Consider the following 22,539-nt stretch of genomic DNA (forward strand, 5'->3'; position numbering starts at 1 on the left):
TGAAGTGCACATTTAGCGGATGCTCGCTGCGCGCCGTTGTGCGATGCTGTTCAATTGTGCAATTTCGTTTTCGCGTGCTGCTGTATGAGCGGAGCGTAATCCCACGATTGAAAGAGTGTACGGGATGGCACCAAGTTGCCTTCATTGCTCACAGTGCCTCTCGACAGCGCTTTCCTCGTCCTCCGGGACCTGGTCAGATGAAAAACACAGCCCCAAACTGTGTTGCAAGGCCCCAGAATGTTGTGCTAGGCACGGAATACAGACTCACAACGCATTGCAGAGCAGCATGATCGGTGAGAGCATGTGATGCTTTGGTTTTTTCGGTAAAGTCACGTAGAAAGAAAATACATTTAAACAATAGAATACGACGTTTCGATTGCAACACAAGCAGTCGTCATCAGGTAGAACTAAATTTGAGATAGAGACAAAACACAGACATGGAGACAGACAGACAGACACATAAGCAGCGAGAGACAACACAGAGACACAGAGAGAGAGAGAGACACACACACAACATAGACACACAGAGACACACAACATAGACACACAGAGACACAACATAGACACCGTCTGTGAGTCTATGTTTTGTCTCCCTCTGTGTGTCCCTCTGTTGTCCCTCTCTGCTTGTGTGTCTGTCTGTGTGTCTCCGTATCTGTTGTCTCTCCCTCAAATTTAGTTCTACCTGATGACTGCTTGTGTTGCAATCGAAACGTCGTATTCTATTGTTTTATTTATTTTATTTTCTACGTGACTTTACCGAAAGAAGAAAAGAGTAATTCCTGCAGTCACGAAAGCTTCAAATCAATTTTAAAGCATATGATGCTTTTCATTTGCTCCCTAACCATAATGCTGCACTGCTACACATAATACACTATTTCATACACTTGCTTTTTGTGTTAATTAGGGACCCATAGATTGAATCGAGTACTTTTGCCATCATGTGCATCTGGTAACACACCAGCATTCGTTCAAAAAGCCTGACCACTGATGACACCCAAAAGGTCAAACCTCCTATTAGAGTTGCCTTGCTTAAATTAATACTGCTGGTTCATATGGTCTGGAAAGTCAATAGGCTGATGGACTGAACACACACATTTTACATACAAGTGAATTTCTGCTGGAAAATTTTTTTTTAACTGGTCAAGTTTACTAAAACTATGGAACAATTGTCCCCACTTCGTGTAGAGCAGAGTACTTCTTCAAGCGTGGAAACTTCCACACCTGAGATTACCGCGAGGTCTATTACTCCGATTGCAGGATCACGTGACAAGGGTGACAGCTTAGGGCAGGCTTGCATCTAGCAGTGGAGTGACCATGGCTGCTGATGATCATGTGACCCGGTACACCATCAACTGCCCCCTGCTTCATACAAATTTGGATGCAACTCACTGGGGCAGCCACATTCATGGGCTTCTCTTTGTTTATTTATTAATACTCAAGATGCACGCTGACGATGTGAGCTGCTTTGTCTTGCTGCACATATTTGCGTGCATATTTGAGAAAAATGTAACTCATTATCGCTCCTATTTAAAAATTTAGGAGCTGTTGATCATTCTAAGGGTTAATGGTCATTGTAGCAGGGCATTAAATAATATTTATTTACACCCAGCCCATTAGCTCCTTAGTGCTAGCTCAATACCTTTCATGGCCCTAATACTGCTACACTTAGCTGCAGAGCATATTAATAATGCATAGTGACATGCTGCCTAATATATAGCATTTATATGGTGCACGTTATAAACTTAAGACACGTCCAGAGGTTCACAGTATTTTCAAAAATAAACTTTCTACGTTTTTTTAAACTTGAAATAACATCGTTGTGCGAGAGTGCTGATATAATCGCATGACACACACACACTGTACGAATATTATAAAGAGACACATGCAATATCCTGCAGGGCTCTGCTACGTTTTTTTTGCGTTCACGCATTTGCGGTGTCAGTTCCACGACAGCTCACCACTTACGACTTTTTTGGGCTCATTCATCAGTCGCGCCCTCAACTTTCCAAGCGAGCAGCAGATGAGACGAGAGTGAAACCTCGTCTTGCGTTGCGCTCAAACGTGATTTGGTTTGTGGCCATGATCAGCGCCTTGGGAACCGTGCCAAAATCGCTCCGAAGAAGAAAACGAATGAAAAGCAGCTGGCGTTACACTTTGTTGCAAATGTGCATGTCGTAAATGCTACGGCCCGGCTCGGTTATTCAAGGAACACAGCTTTGGCGAGGCCATTTACCAACATCTGATCTCAGCAGTTCTGCTGGCAGCATTTTGAATGTATTTCGAGCCATTAAACTGACAGGAGATCGATAATCTTAAAGACCAATAAATCATACACAAACACATCATCGTGCGTGGCCGTGAGATAGCCTCCTTTAATATGCATCTCGCATGCAAAGAGCGATTCTGAAATCGAACAGAAAAGGGTGGCATATGGACGTGCAAAAGGAAGATCATGATGAGCTAAGGACGATTAATTCCGTCCAGTGCTGTGGAGCAGCGTTAAACATGTGATAGGCAATTTAAGTAAACGACAGCATGCCTAACCATTGTCCACCGCTGCTGCTGTGTGCAGTGTGGAGTTGCCGCTCGATAGATCGGAGGCGGTGACTGATCGTGGTGTGAAGACTTCCATGCCCCTCGTTCGCGCGCACGGTGAGTGGAGTTCACTCTTCCTCCCCCGAGCGCGTTTCACTCATGCAGCCTCGCGGCCCCCGGTGCTCCTCCTCATCCGCTGCTGCTGCTGCTTCTTCTTCTTGCATTTGCCATCAAAGGTCTACGTCCAAGGACACGTAACGGCTTGTGTCGCCGCTTCATCACGTTCAATTCAGACTTCTCTCCCCACCGTCCATCCGTCATGTGGGAACAGTCCTCGGCAATGTGGACGTCTGCTCGATTGGCAGCTCTGCAGTCGCGTGCGGTAGGGGTGGCACGCAAACCGAAGACGGTGCCAAGTCCGCGTGCCAAGGTGCCCGTAGCCACACGCCAGCCTGTGTTAAGCGTGGCCCAGAGCAATCTGGCTAGCCACTGCGCGGTGCAGTGGAGGGTTTGAGGCAGAGTCCGATCCGATCGCTGGGCTTTCTGCCACCATTGGTGAGCGGGTCGGTTTGATGAGCTGAGGAGAAGTTGATGGGACGGTTACCACCGCGAGACCCTTGAACTGCTACGCAAGCTGCCCAAGTCGCGCATCTACTTCCATTTTTCTTCTTGGTTCTTTCGGTAAAGTCACGTAGAATGGAAATAATACAATAATAATAATAAAATTATAAATAAAACATAATAAAATCATTCTCACGACGTTTCGGCCACAACGCAAGCAGCCGTCCTCAGGTGGAGAACAGGTCTGTCGAGAAGGCTGAGTCTGAAGCAAAAAATACTTCCATTTGAAAAAAATACTTCCATTTTGTTTATTGTTAGTATTATGCTTCCTGAATGTGCTGTTTACGTTTATACGCTTGCTGCAGTACAGCTTGGTTATTCAGATGCCATAAAAATTAAATAGCAAGTTGGGCAATGGCGTTTTTGCTCAGCGCACTGTGTCACGGTAAGCGTTGGGTGGAGTGCGAGTGCTTTGAACCTGGCTATCTGAGTTCGATTCCCGGACAGGGCGAGCATCAGTGGTGAGTGATATCAGAACTGGTCCTGATTCCTTCACCAATCCTCACTGGTCCAGTATGGTGAAGTATGGTCATACAACCCTCAAAAACAGCTTGTTGAGGACGTCATCCAGTATTGGTTGAAAAAGGGTAGAATATTATTGTTATGAATGCATTCAAATTATTAGTAGAATTTTGATCAGTGTTCTGTGGAAGGACCTTATTTTGAACAGGCTGCTCAATCACCAGCGTTTTTCTAAAATGCTCCTAAAATAGCTTATGGAATTCAATATATTACGGCAAATGTGAGGTTTATGCAATGCTTAGATTCCTGAACAGACAGGATATTGTCATGAAGTGAATGACATCATGCTTATTTCTGATCTGCAATGAGTCTCACGGTGAATGCGGATTTCAAACATCGTGGTTTTTGTGAAAACTCGTGTGGGTTTTCACACTTTTTTTTAGATTGGCTTAGAACACCACAGAGCTTCTGAACAAGAGCAAGTCATTCGTTTCGTCCCTTTAAGTCCCACCTCATGTTAACGTTACCTTACCCTGACGCTTTTCTGATTCGTTTTTATTTCACCACGAATTGAATTGTCAGCAATCATGGCTGCCCCGCCCCCCCCCCCCCAGAACGTTGTTTTGGTGAGAATTTCATTTTGTCATTTTTAGAAAATTAATTCTTGCCACACTACATGGCAGGAGTTATGAACGCATGCAAATGCACTTAATTTAGCTGACTTCAACTCGCACCAGTGTCACTTTCCCAACAGCCTGTCTCTGACACCTCTAATCCCTTCAAGCAAGAACAAACAGAAACAAAGATTAATGTCTCTTTTCTTTAAAGCAAGGATTGACGTGCTCTCGTGTTGATTGGGCCCGAGTTGCTGTCCGAAGGGTGGCGGTTCCATTTTAAAGTGAATTTCAAGTGAATCCGCACCTCCGACTTAGCACAGTTGGTTATGTACGTTGCGAAAGAAGCTCAACATACATGCATACATTTGCTTACCACAGATGAACCACATTACCTTGCTGATCTCGTCAAACAGCATAAACCATCACGCGAACTCTGGTCATCCTCGCAGCGATATTTGGCTGGCCATTGAACAAAGACGGCCACTGCATCGAGCGCTTTCAGATGCACTTCTGCGGCCATCTGAAACACTCTTCCTTCTGATATGAGGAAGCCACTGGAGCTGTATACTTTAAAATTATCCAGATTGAAAACTCATATCTTTAATACTGCTTTTTGTGATTAGTTTGTTATCTTTCCCCCGCACCTCCGATTATCACGGTTGACTACGTATGGCGTGAAAGAAGTTCAACATACATGCATAGAATTGGCCCTCGGCTCTCCGGCGGGTTCTTGGGATGTTCTCTCGTCGTGTGCCCTCTTTAAACTCCCTCCATCCGGTCCCGTTTTGGTATCTCTACTTCATTTCTTCTACGGTACACAACCCTGGCCCACGACCATTTCCTCACCCCTCCTTCCTTCAAGTCGTGCAGCAGCATGTTCCTTTCTCTGCCTCCTTGGCCACTTTCCCAACATCCTTCGTTGAACTCCCTTTGTCGAGCTCTCTCCCCCTGTGAGAAATTGTCCAATTAATAAAGTTGCCTTTTGTTGAATCGTCGTTGCACGTGCAGTGACGCATCACACGCAGCGTCATTACACCCACAGCATTGTCGCGAACGGCATCGCACACTTGGGCTTTGCACATGACATCGTCACACGCAACATCATTGCCAGCATCCCTCTCTCCTGCAGTTCCTTCATAAAACCTTCACCAATGAGAAATTGTACAATCCACATGTTTTGTTGTTTTCATGTATGGATTGTTCTAATCACATTTTGTTTCGCCTATACACCTCCTTCAGAACTTCCACGTGACTCTTTCCCTCCATTCCACACAGATGGTCCCTCGTTCAATGCCGCAACCCACACATCTCCAGGCATTCCAGTCTCCCTGTGTCGTCCTTTCTCAGTGGCCCCAGGTTTCTGCCGCATACACAAAGCGACACGGCGCACACAGCCCGAGCGGTCTCACAGGTCACGGGATGGGCACTGGGGGAGAACAAAACCCAAGTTCTGGAACAGCTTCCTTGTAATTGCTTTCAATCACCGTGTTCGGGGAATTGTGCGAGAAAGGGTAAATAATAAGACTATCTTAGCCGATGGTAAAGTAAAAAAAAATCATTCCAGTTGGCGCATGTGCCCTGGCCTATTAGTGCATGTAGCTGTCAGCGCAGTGTGTACAAGACCTTTAAAAGAAATGAGGGATGGATTTATACAAAGCGCTCTTGTATGATTAATTTAACACACCGGTCACATTCATTTGTGACAGATCGACAAAAAAATAAAGCAGCGAGGTGGTTATAGCTTTATTAATAATTTGCCATCCTAAATAATTCTGCAGATAAATTATGGATTTTGTTGACTTGAGGTCAGGTGTTTTTATTAGTGTTTTGCAGAACAACAAATCTGTGCTGCCTGGTGTTATTGTATCTTTTGTGCCAAATGTTAACGCCACGTCCCCGGTAAGTATTTTAATGAACTGATCCGTAATGTATCAATACGTTGCTGGATGAAAGCGTCCTAAGGGCCGAACAGTTTGTGGGATTTATTTGAATGGGCATCCACGGCCACGCCAGGCAGTGCGGGTTGATAAAGGTGGAGAGGCATAAGTAACATCGAGGTACTGTAGAACATTAGATTTTACTATACCGCCATCTGCGGCACAACATGTAGGCCCTGTAGCAGCCTGTGACAACCTGTTTGTGTATGGTGGTCACCCACCCAAGCAAGGCCCCAAACGATCTGCTAGTTTTTGAGATCTGATGAGATCGGGTGCGTTTTCAGTTGATTTGGGCACAGTAGTAGTAGTAGTAGTAATAATGATCTTTATATTATAAGTGCCTTCCATATAAAAAAAATCTCAAAGCGTTGTACACAAAAAAACAATGTTAAATAAAAACTGCACACACAAGTCTAGTGAGTTTTACGGAGGCACACACTTGAACTTGGAGGCAACACGTTTATTAACACACCTCAACAGGGTAACTACATAAACGTAACAACGGGTTAACTAGACCACAACGGGGTAACTAGATAAGCGCGTCAGTCAGCAACACACTGCCTGACCCACTATGCCGAGCGTAAAGACCAAAGACCGAGGATCGAAGAGACGCAGCACTGACGGGTTCCATTTCAACAGACAGCCGCAATTGCTCTCGGGACCTCCCTTTTATGCTCCAGGCGTGGCCTCGCTCCGCCTTCGGCCACGCCTTCTTCTGGATCTCACCAGAAGGTTCTCGACCAAGCATCACGTGTCCCTCAAGCCCCCTTTTGACCCCCTTTGTTACCCTGTCCTGGTCACGTGCCCTCTCGTGTTCACCCAGAGTGTCACGTCCTCACCTGCCCTTTCTCTGACCGCCACCAGAGCTATGCCCCCTAGGGCCCGCTTCCATGCCATGCCGACTCCGGTGCCAGAGAGTTTCTCAAGACGCGCAGTTCCACTCTTGTGACAGTAGCTGGCGCTAAACGCGATAGTGACTCCATTTACGTCACTCACAAGTATAGATAGTATACAATCAAAATACGCCCAAAGCTGATGATAATAACAATAATGACAACTACGTATGTATGTTGAACTTATTTAGCATCGTACATAGCCAACCATGCTTATCTATGTTACAACTACAATTTGCAACATACTTCAAATGAAGAACAAGCTACGACAAAAGCCAATAATAATTATACGAATTACAGTGCAGGTAAAAATCCATTGGCATTGCATGTGTAGCTTGTGGGATGTGGAGATGAAAGCTTTGTGCTGGGATGTCTGGCTGGGCATCATTTTTCCCAGCTCCCCCTGGTTGAAGAGATGGCATCTCGTTTGCCGGTGGCACTATCCCCACCGCCCCCAAGGAAAGTTCTGCTGACACTTAAAAAAAAAGCAGACAGCTGACCCGTTGTTTGTCTCATCGTGCCTGCAAGCGTTCGGCTTCTTCACGAGTATGCTGGAACAGGTCCACATTGTTATCAAGACTTATGCAGCTGTGTGATAAAATGTCCTATCTATATATATAAAAAAAGAAATAACTGCATGGCTATCGGTACAGCGTGACCAGTCTATGCACATAGCCACCATGCATTGTCGTTGTACTACAAAGGATACAACATTCGCCATTGAAAAACTATGCTAAGTCAAGCCAATACTGCCACTGTCTGTGTATGTGTCAAGAGGTCAATGATGGTGGTACTGGGTTATGGTCCCATTTTAGACATCCAGAGGGTCACTGCGATGAGCCTCTGCCGAACACACAAATGGCTTCTTTATCCTCCTATCTTGAGCCACGCGGTGAAACATAACTCTCTACAGGCGAGTGCTGATGTGCCCTGCTCCATGAAGGAAGTTGGATTCGAGGATTAAAAGGCACACTCCCTGGGTAGGTGGCCGGGTGGCTCAGAGGAACGTGTGTCTCTGAGAACCCGAGAACAATTTCAGACTACCGCTCTGCAAATTACCCGATTCCCAAGTGTGTCGCGAGTTGATGGTCTCAGCCCAGTCAACAATGACCATATACCAAAAAAATCCTCAAATGGATAAATTCCACATCTGATAATTAAATGTATCAGTTGTGTTGTCATGCAAGACTATTGACCTCACACGGCAGAGTGGATGGGGACGCCGCGTCCCCCTAAAGGAGAAGAGGGCCACTTTGAAGGATTTTTTTCCTTCCAGAGAGGCCGGGAGTGAATCATCGCTTCCGCGGGACACTCTCTCTGGACACGCGCAGGGTGCATCCATCGCTCTCCGTGTGGAATTTTCCTGAACGGAGTTTTTCATCTCGTGACGTGAAAGTGATTTGCCACAATTGAAATACCGTTGTGGAAAAGTGGCCGATTTTGTTTTTTTTTAAGCAAAGAGCGCAAACCTGGAAACGAGAAGTGGCTGTGCTGGGAGTTGAAGGGCAGGATTTATGGTTTCATATCACGTTTAATTTTTGGGATTTTATTTTTCATTTGAAGAAAGCACTTTGATACGACGATTTAGTTGCTATAAAGTTCCCTTCTAAGACCTACATTCGTTGAGTGATATTCTAACCGGACCCGGTGGGGGTCCCTACTTGAACATCCAGCACTGACCAGAGTGGTGAAGTATGGTTTAACATGATATGGCATCTGGTAAGCCTTCATTCAGCAGTCGATGGACGAAGGCCTGTAAATTATTGTGTGCGTATTATTACTACTATTTAAAGTTACTTTACAATTCCAAACTTGAAAGCCAATACTTTGTTCATACATGTAACTCCAAGTGTCCTAAACCTGTGTGGCATGTCAACAGCATCAACGCGTGCCCCTCTGTGGCCTGTACCGGGGGGAACAATAGTCAGGCTTCAAAGGACAGGTTAAGTTTGACGGTAGAAATATGGAGAGATAACCAAGTGTGATCCACGTTAAAAATCGTCATCGTCCTTTCCGTATTCTTTAATGCCGGTACTGATTGCTGCACACGTGTTTGTCTATATTCATATACGTACTCTATGTATATAACGTGTGTTTGTGTATATTTCGGAGAGTCGTATTGTAATGGTTAGTGCCCTGCGCTGAAAACCCAATGACCCGAGTTCGATTTTCCACTCACGGCCAACATCAGCGATGAATATCTGAACTGGTTCTGGGCTTCTCTTAGGTCGACTCAGCTTTAAAAAATATTATCTGTTGCATTGTGTAAACATCAGCACTGGGGAGACAAAGGTGGTCAGGCCTGGTTCTGGCTACCTAATACCCGTGGTGTGCTGCATTCCCATTAATCGGTGCTCACTTAACAACACTTTCCCTAACATTCTGTTAAGGCTATATGGGGATGTTTGTCTTTGTGTATATGTATATAAATCTCTTTATCTCAAGGCACTGTGATGTGTTTTCCATCTTTGCGGGCTTACTGGATACTTGATGAGCACACGCAAGGGCTTGGGAGGGCATGGAAGCACAACCTTCTATGTTCAATGAAATCGATCAGAATATAACATGCGGATTTAGAGGTATCTATTCATACACAGTATATTCACACGGGGCGTGGGAATGGGGGTCGGTGAATAGCAGCGCGTTATTTTCACGTGGAATGGAAAGGGGAATACATCGCTCTTTCGGCCAATTCTCCATCGGTAATGCCTCGTGAGTGCTGCGGTGATATTTCGTTAGTCTGGCCGTATGCCGCGCTCCGTGAGGGGGTTAGGACATTGCCCGCTTGTCAACTCAATGTTCTGGTGGATAGCGGGCTTGGTGATTCGTTACGGGTATATATCTCGCCGTGCTTCGTGCTCCGGCTGGTTTTTCTGGCTTCGTCTGGGGGGGGGGGGGAATGGAAGGTCAAGATATATTCTCATTTAGTTCCGCACGCAAGTTATGTGTATGCCACGAGTGTTGTTTTACGGATATGTTGGCGCCTATGTGATGACAGTGATGCAATACGCAAGTGGGCTAGCAATGTGTGTGTGTGTGCTCAAATCGGGTCACCGGGTTCGTAGCGCATTGTACTACTGCCAAAGTTCGATTCCCGCTCACGATCATCATCGAAAACAACTATGGGAACAGACTCTGGGCCTCTCATTCATTTACAGCTTTCAATTTATCCCTGGTGCTGGTGTGTCAACATCAGCACTAGGGAGGCAAAGGTGGTCAGGTGTGGTGCTAACCGCCCGCTCCCTCCTGGGCCATGTCAGCTTTCATATAAGGTGCGCTTGCTAATGGCACATGCCCCAACAGTCTGTTTTTGTCTTCGATATATTTGTAGAGAAGTAGAAGTGCAGTGGATAGCGCACTGCGCTCCAAACCCGGCAACCTCAGTCTTTATTCCTTGCCTCGGCGAACATAACCGGTTGTGGGCCGTCCCCTAGGTCGACTCAGCCTTAAATTAGGAAGTCGTCATGGTGCAGAGACAAAGGCGGCCGGGCGTGTTTTTTTCTGGCCACACCCGCCCCCTCGTGTGCTGTTCCGGCCTTCATAGGTGCTCGCTAACAACACATGCCCCAACAGTCTGCTCAGGCTATACGGGGAATCTTTGTTGGTGTAGTGGTTAGCGCTCTGGCCTACGATCCTGGCCACCCGGGTTCGATTCCCGCTCACGGCCACCAACACCGGTGACGATCATCAGCTTCAAATGAGTGAGCTGGTGCGGTGCGTAAAAACATCGTCACTGGGGGAGACAAAGGCGGCCAGGCGTGGTGCTGGCCCACTCACCCCCTCGTGTGCCGTGCCGGCCTTCATAGGTGCTACTCGCAAACAGCACTCACCCCAACAGTCTGGTAAAAAGACCACCCCTGGAATCGTAGTGTTGTTCTCATGCGTTTGGCATGCATGCTTTGCCAAGGTATATGCACGTTTTTTTATGTATTTTATTTTTAATCCACAATACTGGATTGTATTTTCAGTCCCTCTTTGTTTAAACTACTGTACGTAAAAAACACGTTCTCGTTAATAATGCAAGCCTTCACTAACGTAATCACATTCATTTGTTTGTCTTTGACCTGAAAAAAGGGTATGTGTGTGTTTTTTTATCATTTATGTAAATTATGTTTACTTTTGATATTTCTCCTCTCCTATTTGATTTGCAGGGCAGAAACTATGAATAATTAATGAGAAGTCGCACAACGGTAATTTAATCTATAGGCATAAACAGATTGGCATACGGTTACATTGTTGCTCAGGGAATGGCCTTCCAGAAACTTGAATCAATTGAACCAGCATGGTAAGATGCACCTTAGCTCGGATTCAAATTCAATCATGTAGGTAGATTACATACTAATTGTTTTGTTTATAAGCCACGATTTCACTTCAATTATTGAACTACAGTTAAAGTGGTGCGACAAACGTTGTGGCATTGGACTTGCTTAGTAAACTTGTTAAATCCTTTTTAACCGAAGCCTGCGACCTCGTGGTTGTGGCCGTACAAGGAACCTTTTAAGTTGAGTCATTAGTAGTGATGGTGGTCATGGTAATGTCGCTTAAAGTGGTGGTGATGATAATGATGATGGTCCTGGTGGCGGCGGTACTATTTGCTTTAAGTGGTGATGGCGATGATGCTGATGATGGTGCTCCAAATAGATTTTGAAGAGGTTGAGTGAGCTCTGCTGATTGTTTTGGCTCGAGTGATAAGAGCACAGGAGAGGTCGGTTATACAGAATGCACCTTTATGCAAGCCACCGAGTCACAGATACAGCGAGTGTTTTTTGTTGAACAACAATCGAAGGGAGGGGAGGGAGTGGGGTGGGGAGAGATATCACGGTGGAACTTTAAAGGACGGCGGCTATCAATAGTGTAAACAATGAGAGGGCAGTTATTGATAGTGTGAACAATAAGGGGGTCGACCACCATCAATACGGTGATGTACAAGCGGGCGCCAATACACTGAGACGAAATCCTGCGTGCACACATCACGCCCTGCGCACATGTGATGTGTGCCCTAAGCACATGCAGAGACGGTAACTGGCTCCATTCTATCCGAGCTGTTGTTTTCGCTCCGCTAAGTGTGAAAGAAAAAGAGTTGAGTTGCGGCCACTGCTGGTGAAAGGACATCCTCTGGGTTGAGCTCCAGAGGCCTCTCCAGATTGTATTTTGGACTGACTATTCCACACTGTGGTCATTTATTGTGGAAGAGGTGCGAATATCTTGCATTTTATCTCACCGCACGCGACTGGCCGAACAGCTCCACGGCAGTTCAAGTTCATGTATTTGGTGTAGCCCTGTGAGCCATTCGGCTCTTGAATCGGGTGCAACTGCAACAAACAAAAAACATGAATAAGAAAACATCTTAAAGTGACTATGTGAATAAGTGCAAGCAGAAAATCCAGGGGAAAAAAACTGCAAAAATTCCAGAAAAAGCACCGTACACCAACGCTGTGTGCAAAAATCCCAGTGGGATGCAAGTCAAACAACAAGCACAAGACAACTTAGATTAAGGCCATCGGTCTAACTCCGTACTACAACTAAAAAACATGGCCAAACCAAACAACTTTTCGAAATCACCAAAATAAAGCCATAAAAGCAATGTAACAGTGATCATAGGAACTGTGACCGAATTTTCACAATAAACGACATAAACAACATGTACCACCAAACCCTGCAGCCATAGCTGGCTGCATGAGTCACTCCACAACATCAGGAGCATCAGTGTACCCTTTTATACTGCTGTGTTGCCAGAGGTGGGAGCGTAGAATTTCAGAAACCTGCACCGTTGTTTTGGTTTCCGTGCCAGGAGATTGATTAGAAACGGTGACCACTGCGATGCGGAATCAGAATCGGCACATGCATTTATACTGGAGGAATCTGATGAGCTATTAAGCTCTTTTTCACAGATGTCCAGTCTAATGTGCCGACCAATACACCATGGCAGCTATTCGCCAAGTGTACCAAAGAAGTAATGGCACAAACTGAGGCACGTGTTGTACACAATGCAAAATATTTGCACTTTGACTAATTATTGAGGTTGGGTGATGTAAAGTAGATTATTATTTCATGATTAATTAGGGGCACCATTTGATATTTCACAAAGAATTTTCTGAAGCCTGAATGCCTTTGGTGACCTGCCAGCTTTCCCAGTAAGCCTCGTTAATAATGCAATTGCACCGCTGGGTAATCGGCATCACATGCTATATTGGAGTCATCTAAGAAATAAAGTCCATTTAATGAGTTGGTTATGACAGTGCAAAACCAACATCAGTTTATGTCATCCTGACGTTTGTTCACGATTGTGTGTGTGTATGGGGGGGGGGAGGTTTCTTCAGATTTAAAGAATTTAGATTTGGGATTTTTCATTTGTTTTACACAATATCTTGTCTTTTTTGTTTAGATCATTTCATGTTTGTCATATTTTTGTGTCTTGGGGAGGCCCATAAACAGTGATGTCACTCGACACAACGTGATACTCATTTTTGTCGGAAAACCAGCGGAAGTGACTTCATTACCAACATCATTATATGTGAAGTCGCTTACATTTTCAGAAAAATGAACAAAAATTCTAGGTCGTCTAAAATATGAGGCCTGATATTCCAATTGTTCTTTAAAATCAAAAGTATATCCATAACAATGGTTCACGGAGAATATGTTTTTATATAGTCTGCAACAATACGATATTCATGTATTGTATTCATTATTTCCTTACAAACTGTTGCATATTTTGAAAGCATTTTGAGAGTGTTTTAAAATGTAGCAGTTAATTTCTCCGGGACTGTTTCGTAATATCTGACGGAGACGGAATAATACGTCTCCAAACAGGAATTTCCAATGGCATTGTGTTGAAATGTTTTTCAATATGGCTGGCATTTTGAGCCAATGTCTGCTGCATGATAATGTGCTCAAGCATTTACATTAATGGCGCACTCCCTGTCGTTAGCAAAGCACACGTTTTAATTGCCATGGGAAAATCGAGAGTGAGAGGATGAATTCTCATAATTTAATTTCATAAGTCTGTAGCCTGTTGGTCTAAACTTTTGACTGCTCCTGCGTTTCATTATAGAGCGTTGAGCTGTTACATCGTGTGATAAAGTTGACAGGGTAGTTTACGAATTATATGTAGTCCCGTATTATTGATGCTTTTTGACAAGAAGTGCAATTTATTTCAAGTATGTACTTGCGAAAATATTAATATCTAGACTTTCTTTGTTAATCTTTTTTTTATATACAGAAGTAAGAATTTAAGTTTAACACGTAGGCTTATGCAACCAATATCATCCATCATAAGTTGTTTTTGGGTTAGATCGCGTGAATATAAATGTATCGTTAAACCCGCCACCACCCGACACAGCCAATTAGTAAGGTTTGTCACATAAACGGAACATGCCAATTTGTTACAGTACAGCACACCGATCTATTGGAGAGATTTAAATGTTGTGGATTTGCTCTACAAAACACCAGTGTGCTGTACTTGGCATGCTCTGTTTACGTGACAAAGCTTATTAATTTGCTGTGTGGGGTGGTGGTGAGTTTAATTACACATTTATATTTATGCGATCTAACCCCAAAAAAATTCTATTATGTCAGAATTTCACCGCATCAAAGAAACTTTGGCCATTTTTAAATTGAAGTTACTCTTGCGTGCCAATATGGGCAAGATATTTGTTACGTGACCGATGTATTTACGCAGATTCCTCGTGCTCTCATTTGACCACTTGAACAAATCTGTCAGTGTAACTTACAAGGCATTCGACAAAGTAATGGTTTGGTTTTGATGCCAAGATTTAGTCCTGCAGGCTTTTAAAACAATGTTGGCTAATTGGACGCATGCATTGCCTTAAGACTGAAGAAGTCATATTCTTGGTTCTTTCGGTAAAGTCACGTAAAAAGGAAATAATAAAATAATAAAAATACAAAACAATAAAATTCTTAAGTTGATAAAAAATAAACAATACTTTTATGAAAGACCATCCTGAGTACAATCAACCTTATTTTGGTATAATTAGTAAGGCGTCGATGAAGAAAGAAAAATGTACGACACTGCGTGTCCATATTTCAGCTCCAGAGGTGCGTATCAATGTGGGTAAGCCATACCTGTCAACCCCTTATCAGTGCCTACCTTGTTACAGACCAATTCACCTTGTTGGTCACCCCGTGCCCTTATAAATCTCAACGTTCATCCTACAAAGCCCGCATTGAAACGGCTGTACGCCGTACGGACCTGAAAACTCAATTTCCCTGTACAAGAATACGGGGTAAACCGTGTGGGTGTGACAGGTGTGGTAAGCGCAAGGCACGTCAAGCGAAGGAGTCTGTTGTGTATCTACAATGGAGGGGCGTGCCGCATAGAACCAATCCACCAGCCAGGTGACATTACTCTGAATTCATTTTTTTACCCTGTAGTAGGTTTTAGCATTCTTGGCAATGAAACACGTGTTAAGATATTCAACCACCAAATAGAAACCTTTCGTAAGGAACCAAGTCTGCATTAACCACAAGTACTTGTGGTGAACTTGCAAACAAGTCATGCTGTGATAACGAATGGCATTGTCTTCGAAACTGATTGGCCTACACCAGAGACAGCCTTCTTTGTGGCCTAGTCTCGTAAGTGCATTGGCTTTGTACTGTTCGCCTTCTAGTATGTTCTGGTCTGACGGGTTTGCATGTTCACCACATGTACTTGTGGTTCATGCAGACTTGGTTCCTTGCAAAAGGTTTCTATTTGGTGGTTGAACATCTTCACACCATCTGTTTCATTACCAGGAACAGTGAAACCTATTCGTATTTTTCATTCTTTGAGACTGGCAAATCAAATTGGTTGATGTGTCGGTTGCAAAATTTTGTCCACAGCCAAACTTACAAATCTGGATTATGACCAAAATGCATATCTTTTTTTAAGTATTTTATTTTATTTGGTTGAATGCGAGTGAAATGGATACAATAATTGCTTTTTCAAACCGAGCTGAGACATTGTTGAGTGCGGGCAGTGTGGGTGTTTAACATAATTGTACGTTCTCAGAAATCTCTTTCCTTCAGAGCTACAGACCTTCAACATAGCCTCCTCGCCACACGGTAATGTAACAACAGTGGTTGCCTTTGTAATTAGGCAATTAGGTAATTGCTTGCATTAGGACTTTTAATGTAAATGCTAATGCAAGAGCATTTAGAAAACATTAAAAACATTAAAAACAGGAGTAGTTTCATGTTTATTATGCTGTGGTTAGAGAGTGCAGGGCCTCTAAGCTGATGGGTTGAATGGGTTGTTTTGTTCAAGTGATCTCTTTAATTCATCGGAGACGTTTGTGTAATCAATTGCTGTTGGATCATCGCCGTCGCCGTCATAATCAATGTCGGGCACGAGTCCGCGGTAATCGGCCTTCAGCATTTAGCGATCGGCAATCAATCAATCGCTCAGTCGGCGGACCTCATCGTTCCTGTCCGCAGACAGCACGGGCCACCGAGCCGCCTGGCCAGCCCAAGTCCCCGCTAGTGAGCGTAATGTGGGAACAACTCAAACGCATTCGTCCATAGGTCGCTGCCCTAAAAGGTAATGATAATGCATGACGTGTGCTGCCCCCCACCCACCCCGCTCCACCCACCACCTTTCTGCTACGAATAAGGGCAGGGCTATTGGCCCATAGACTCACAGACCCATAGAAGATACGCATAGAGACTCCATAGGCTGGCATACATATGTAGCGACTGACTCAGAGACACTAAGAGTAGGAGGCACTCTGCTTATTAACACGGCCTAACAGTTAACACTTTTTATAATTCGTCTCTAAATGAACTACGGTTCCCAGTCAGGACAGCTGGTAGACCGCTTGACTGGTGACGCCGAGATGGTGAAGGCGGAGGCGATGGTGAAGACTCCAGCAGCAGCACGACGGGATCCCACTCCACACAACAGCCCCGAGCTCCCCTCCCGGGGTCCCTCTTACACTGCCAGCGTGGCCTCGCTCCGCCCCCAGCAACGCCCCCTTTCTGGAACCTACTCGCGGGTTCACGATGTGCCCCTTCCGTGACCTTTCCCCGAGAACCCTCTCTGGTGTATCACGTGGCCTGCTGTCGGTCAGGGCTGCTGTAAGCTGCAGTTCCCCTTCCCCGCCAGCAGCCAGCGCTATACTGCCACATGACCGATTCTATGTCACTACACATATATCCACCACGGAAAGAGCAGCTATTCGGCGTGTATACACGGCTGTCCCGAATGCCCCAGGAATGGTCGGTATTGGCACAGAAGAGCATGTCATACCTGAACCTGTTAAGCTGACTGCAACTCGGTAATTGCCTCCCCGATGTCAGAAATGTCATGAGCTATCGGCAGCCACCGGGATAGGTGAAATGTTAGACACAGGCATTTTTGTTGTGAAGCCTGTGCGTTACAATGCGTTACGGTGAATCACTTGGTGCATCCGGCTGCATGTCCTGCTTTTATTCGGAGCTGGAGTCTTGATGAAGCAGGTTAGATCTGTTCTTCTGCAGCAGGAACATTCGGGAGGGAGGTATGGGTACCCCTTTTCCTGGCCGTCTGTAATCATTGAGTTTAGGTTCACAATTTAAGTTTCAAGTTTATTTTGGCGAACCTGGTGAGAACTCAAGCGACCAAGATAGTCTCATTTCCAAGAGTGGCTAAACAAATGAAATAAAGTGAAGGAATGAAGCATATAGACATCGGAAAAAAAAAAGCAATTGGTTGACGTGATGAATCTAAACTATTGCACAAGCATAAATCGTCATTAAATAAAACTTTCCCTGTTGCATAAGTCTGCTTGGTCAATAATGTTCAGACTGTTTCATAGCACGATTACAAAAATGAAGTCACAGCAACATTAAATAGATATAAGGTGACTATTTCACTTATATGTAAACGGATAAAGGCTATACGTGAAATGAAATTGCACGTGAAGTTATCATGTAGAATTGACAGCTTACCATCAAGTTATGATTTATATAACCGAGTACGTTGCACTGCCATCACTGTTCACGCTCTCTCCGGCCTCACCACCCTATTTAAAGTAAACGGAATGAAGCGAAAGCGAAAAAAGTTTGGTTTTCTTAAATTAAATCGAGAGAATATTGTAGGACTTTATTTCGGTGGGAGATGGGAACAAAATAATTGGAGCCTCTTTTTTTTTTTTAAATGTGCGAGGCCCTCAGTCGCGCGCTCTGAGATCCGCACAGTGGGCGCATCACCGAGGCATCGAGTCCCCAGCTGCTCACCGCCAAACAACACAAGGGGATTGCTGCGTCAAGTGATTGCCTTCATTACTATCAAAGGGCAGCAGGAGAACAATCTGGCAACGGTTCACTTCTCAATCCCGCAGCTGTGTTACGCAATTCAACCTTCATCATCATCAGCTCAGCAGTCGGTCGACATCGTGGTCATCATCATCACCATCATCATCATCGTCACCATCAGCCACGGTCAATCCGCTGCTGGATGAAGGCTTCCACCAGGCCCCGCTGTGGTCTATCACTGTGCAGCGATGGAACAAATCGTTCGAGCTGATTTGACGGCTCTGCATTCAGTCATAATTATCGTCATCGTCAGCCATGGTCAATCAGCTGCTAAATGGTGCCCTCTCCAAGCACCCTGCTCCATTTATGTCTGATTTCATAACTCTATCTCCTGGGTGGATGGTTCTGGCCTCTCGTACACGTTCCAGCCCTTGGCCTCTTTACAGGGTGAAATGTCTTAGAGATGGTGAGGGAGACAACATTGGCGTGATGCTGCAAAAAGCTCAAATCGATTAAGATCCCATTGGGATTTTTTTAATCTGTATTGACAGGCTGCGAAGATATGCTCAGAAGGACTATGCGTGTAAAATTATGAACGCAGGATTTGAAACCAATTAAAATTGAAGCTCTCAAAGAGAAGGAAATTTTAAGTGGCACAGCGGGGGGAAGACTTGTGAGATTTTCTTGTGCACAGCTAAAGCTCTGAGCGATTTCAACCACAGTCCACAACACAAACCATGCTTCTATATTTAAGTATCATGAGCGTGCACCATACATTTGCTTTAGGGTAATTTCCTAACCTCTGAACACTCTAAAGATGTTTTCCATTGTGCGTTATTGTTTAATAATACTCACGCCTAGGACTTAATGTGTATTCATTCGGCGAATCTAAGTATGCATTGCTCACTTTAATGAGCTGCAACAGGGCTTGTGCCGCAGCCTCTTGTCCAGCGGTGATTATTTTTCCACCTTCGGCCGTTTGCGCAGTTCAACGCCGTTGAGATGGAGCGGGGGAATCGGTTCGGGCGCGTAGAATCTAGGGGGGGTGGGGAGTGCAACAGATTGGCAAGGCCTTCATCCAGCAGTGGATTGATTACGACTGATGACGGATGACGAATGCCATTTTTGCTCACGGCTTTTTTTGTTTTCCTCTGGTCCGAGCTCTGTGGACTCCTCCCGTGTCGTTGAGGCGAGTGGAAGCAGTCGAAAAGGGCACGAATACCACCGTGCCACTTTCCTGCTTGTACCGCGCGCATTTCGGCACGCTGCCCAACGCTTCTCTGTCACCAGAGGTCGCAACCGGGTACCCGATACCCGTACCCTACCCGATACCCGGCTACCCGTACCCGGCCGAGTACGAGTACGGGTACCCGTTTGCGACCCTGGTGCGGCCGGGTACGGGTACGGGTAGACCGTGAGTCACTGGTGAGTAACTGTTTGTCACTCATTTCCCAACGTCTTGTCTCTTCTCACAATTCAAGTTCCTAGAATCAACCCACCCACGCCTGCAACATGGCTTCATCCCAGAGGTCGCAATCAGGTACCCGATACCCGTACCCTACCCGATACCCGGCCGGGTACGGGTAGGGTACGGGTACGGCCGGGTACGGGTACCCGTTTGCGACCCTGGTGCGGCCAGATACGGGTACGGGTACCCGTTTGCGACCCTGGTGCGGCCAGATACGGGTACGGGTAAGGAATCAAAACCCGTTTGCGACCCTGGTGCGGCCAGATACGGGTACGGGTAAGGAATCAAAACCCGTTTGCGACCTCCGTCTGTCACCCTGCCGACGTCCACTGAGGCTCCACTGAAAACGGAGAGACTCGTCGAGTAGTGAGCAGGGGGCAAGTAAGCGACAGGGGTGCCCTGAACACAAAATACAAAACTCTCTGCATCGCGTTCCGTGACTCGAACGGTGATCGGGTGGCGTGGACCAGAGAAATACGTTTGCTTTTACTTCGGTACAAAACCTTACTTTCACTCCACGTGTGTGGAAGCTTCTTCCAGAACTGAGTTGAGCAGCTCAATGTTGACCCTCAATTATAAAGTGTTGCCGGCTGCTGCTGGCGTGACCATTCCTTGATGTATTATTTGGTTCTTTCGGTTAAGTCACGTCTAAAGATAAAATAATAAATTAAATTAAATAATAGAATACGACGTTTCGATTGCAACACAAGCAATCATCATCAGGTATAATGAAATAGCGACATAAAATCTAACCAGAAAACTATAGATAGACATATTAGCAGACAGATATCACCAAGATACATAGCGGGAGCAACACAGGAAACAGAGAGGGGTGATCGTCTCTGTGGGGTGGCCTTAAATAGACAGAGGGGGGGGCGGAGGCAGAGAGAAGGAAGGTGGGTTAGAGAAAAAATTTGCATATCAATGAGTGGTCAACAGACGTGGTGCTGCACGGCAAGTAAGCCTGAAAATCAGGAGGACACACTAAAATTAAATAACCTAGTAAAATATCGAAATGTAATGTAATACAACACAGAGGGTCGGTCAACACACAATTAACGCGTAGCCTGGTTGATTACGTATTTCAAAGATTGCTAAGTTAGAATTTAAGTGTGAACATTCTAAAGAGGACACAGGCAGAGAAAACAAGTCGCCAGAGAGAGAGAAAAAAGATAAGCTTAAAACTTCCCCGTAGAAAGTTCTAAAATTAAGATTCATTCCTTGATGCCGATTGGCTTTGGTCTTTGGCGCGGGCAGGCAAATTGTGGCTTTGCTTCATACGGGAGGAACCCAGAGTGGCCTGGAATCATGCCGCTCAATTCAGTTCCCGAGGAAGCTCCCAAACCCGTGGGGTGAAACCAAGGCCGTAATTATAATATATATTGGGGGGGGACATCGTAGGATCGAGGGGGGGGAGTGCAACAGATTGGCGAGGCCTTCATCCAGCAGTGGATTGATTACGACCGATGACACATCCCCCCCATAATTCAAATATGCTAAAAATGTCCCCCCCCCCAATATATTGCTATAAAATCGATTTCTATTTATATGATTGTGGTTATGGTTGTACTTTATTAATCCCTCATCTCTGCCATTACATACAATGAAACAAGAAAAGGTACAAAATAAAAAACAGAGCAATGAAATAAATACAATACACTATTAGACATTATTGTAAAAAATAAATAAAAAGTCCATCCCATGTGCTAGTGAATGTTTTAAAATTTTAGGCAGGAAATGAGTTTTCAAATTTTGATATTTTTTTCGTGGGGGGGGGGGGGGGGCCCTCAGACCCCCTGGAAGATTTGCTCCCCCCCCAATGTTGACTCCATGGCTACGGCCTTGGGTGCAACGTTGGACACGGTGCCGAACAGCGCTCGGTGCAACTCCAATGTGCTCCGGAGAGGCGTGTTGTCGGTAGCGTTTACAGGTGCGATGAGCCTCCGATTGGCAGCAGGTGTTCTTTGCGCTAAAGTTTTGCCACAGCCTCAGAGGTTGCCGGCTCTCTCTGCCTGTCGTTGATTGTTTGAAACGGCCCGCAAAACATGGAACAGCCGCGTAATTTTCAATTTAAATTCCAAATTATAAGACTGGCTGTGATGTCGGGAACTGCGTTAGGATCATTGGACCAGACTGATGTCATTTGCATTGTGGGGATTGCGGCAGGGGTAACCCAATTATTGTTGTTTTCATGCACGTAACTAAGTTATGGGCGTCTGAATCATACGCACGCAACGCAAGTTCCACGAAGCTGCCAATAGAGTAGAAAAAATGTAATGCTCATAAACTACCGGATACATTTGACACCTCGGCAGGTGTTTATTATTGCGTGACAAAATACATCTTGTTTACGAGGAATATGAAGTCGCTGTTGACTTAATAATCATCATTTCGTATTTGCCGGGGGAAAGCTTGAGTATTGTTATATTTCTTTCGTGGAAGGTGCTACTGTGCTTGGAATGTTTAGTCGATTTTGTGTCTTTTCTGATGATTTGTTAATATATGCGTCTGTTTCAAAGCCAGATTACGGTGGAGTGGGGGCACTGTGTTTTAGTGTGCGGCGCTATGAACCTTACGAGCAGAGTTTTAATCGCAGCCACGACTGACATCAGTGGTGACTGTAATCAGAACCGCTGCTGCTTCTCCTCGTCAGCCTTGTGCGTTAAGTACGGTAAAAAAAACATTACACCGGCATCCACTCGCTGGAATTGTTTGCGTTGTCTATTTTTGTATTTTATGAAACCATACAATTCTCTCAAGTGAGAGAACATCGCACA

At 45.1% G+C, this 22,539-nt stretch overlaps 1 protein-coding gene across 15 annotated transcripts in view; it reads left to right on the top strand.

The window, feature by feature from the left end:
* The window catches only part of LOC144946632 (teneurin-4-like), a 416,480-nt gene that overhangs the window by 82,403 nt on the left and 311,538 nt on the right, over positions 1-22,539 (top strand). For 13 of the 15 annotated variants that reach the window (XM_078875662.1, XM_078875670.1, XM_078875671.1 and 10 more), the window contains exon 3: positions 2,573-2,652. The exons of the other annotated variants lie outside the window; for them this stretch is intronic. The gene's annotated coding sequence lies outside the window, so the exon portion shown is untranslated. The remainder of the gene's footprint in view (positions 1-2,572; positions 2,653-22,539) is intronic. 15 annotated transcript variants of the gene reach the window in all.

The sequence above is a fragment of the Lampetra fluviatilis genome, chromosome 42 (assembly GCF_964198595.1).
Source record: "Lampetra fluviatilis chromosome 42, kcLamFluv1.1, whole genome shotgun sequence".
Classification (NCBI taxonomy): Eukaryota; Metazoa; Chordata; class Hyperoartia; order Petromyzontiformes; family Petromyzontidae; genus Lampetra; species Lampetra fluviatilis.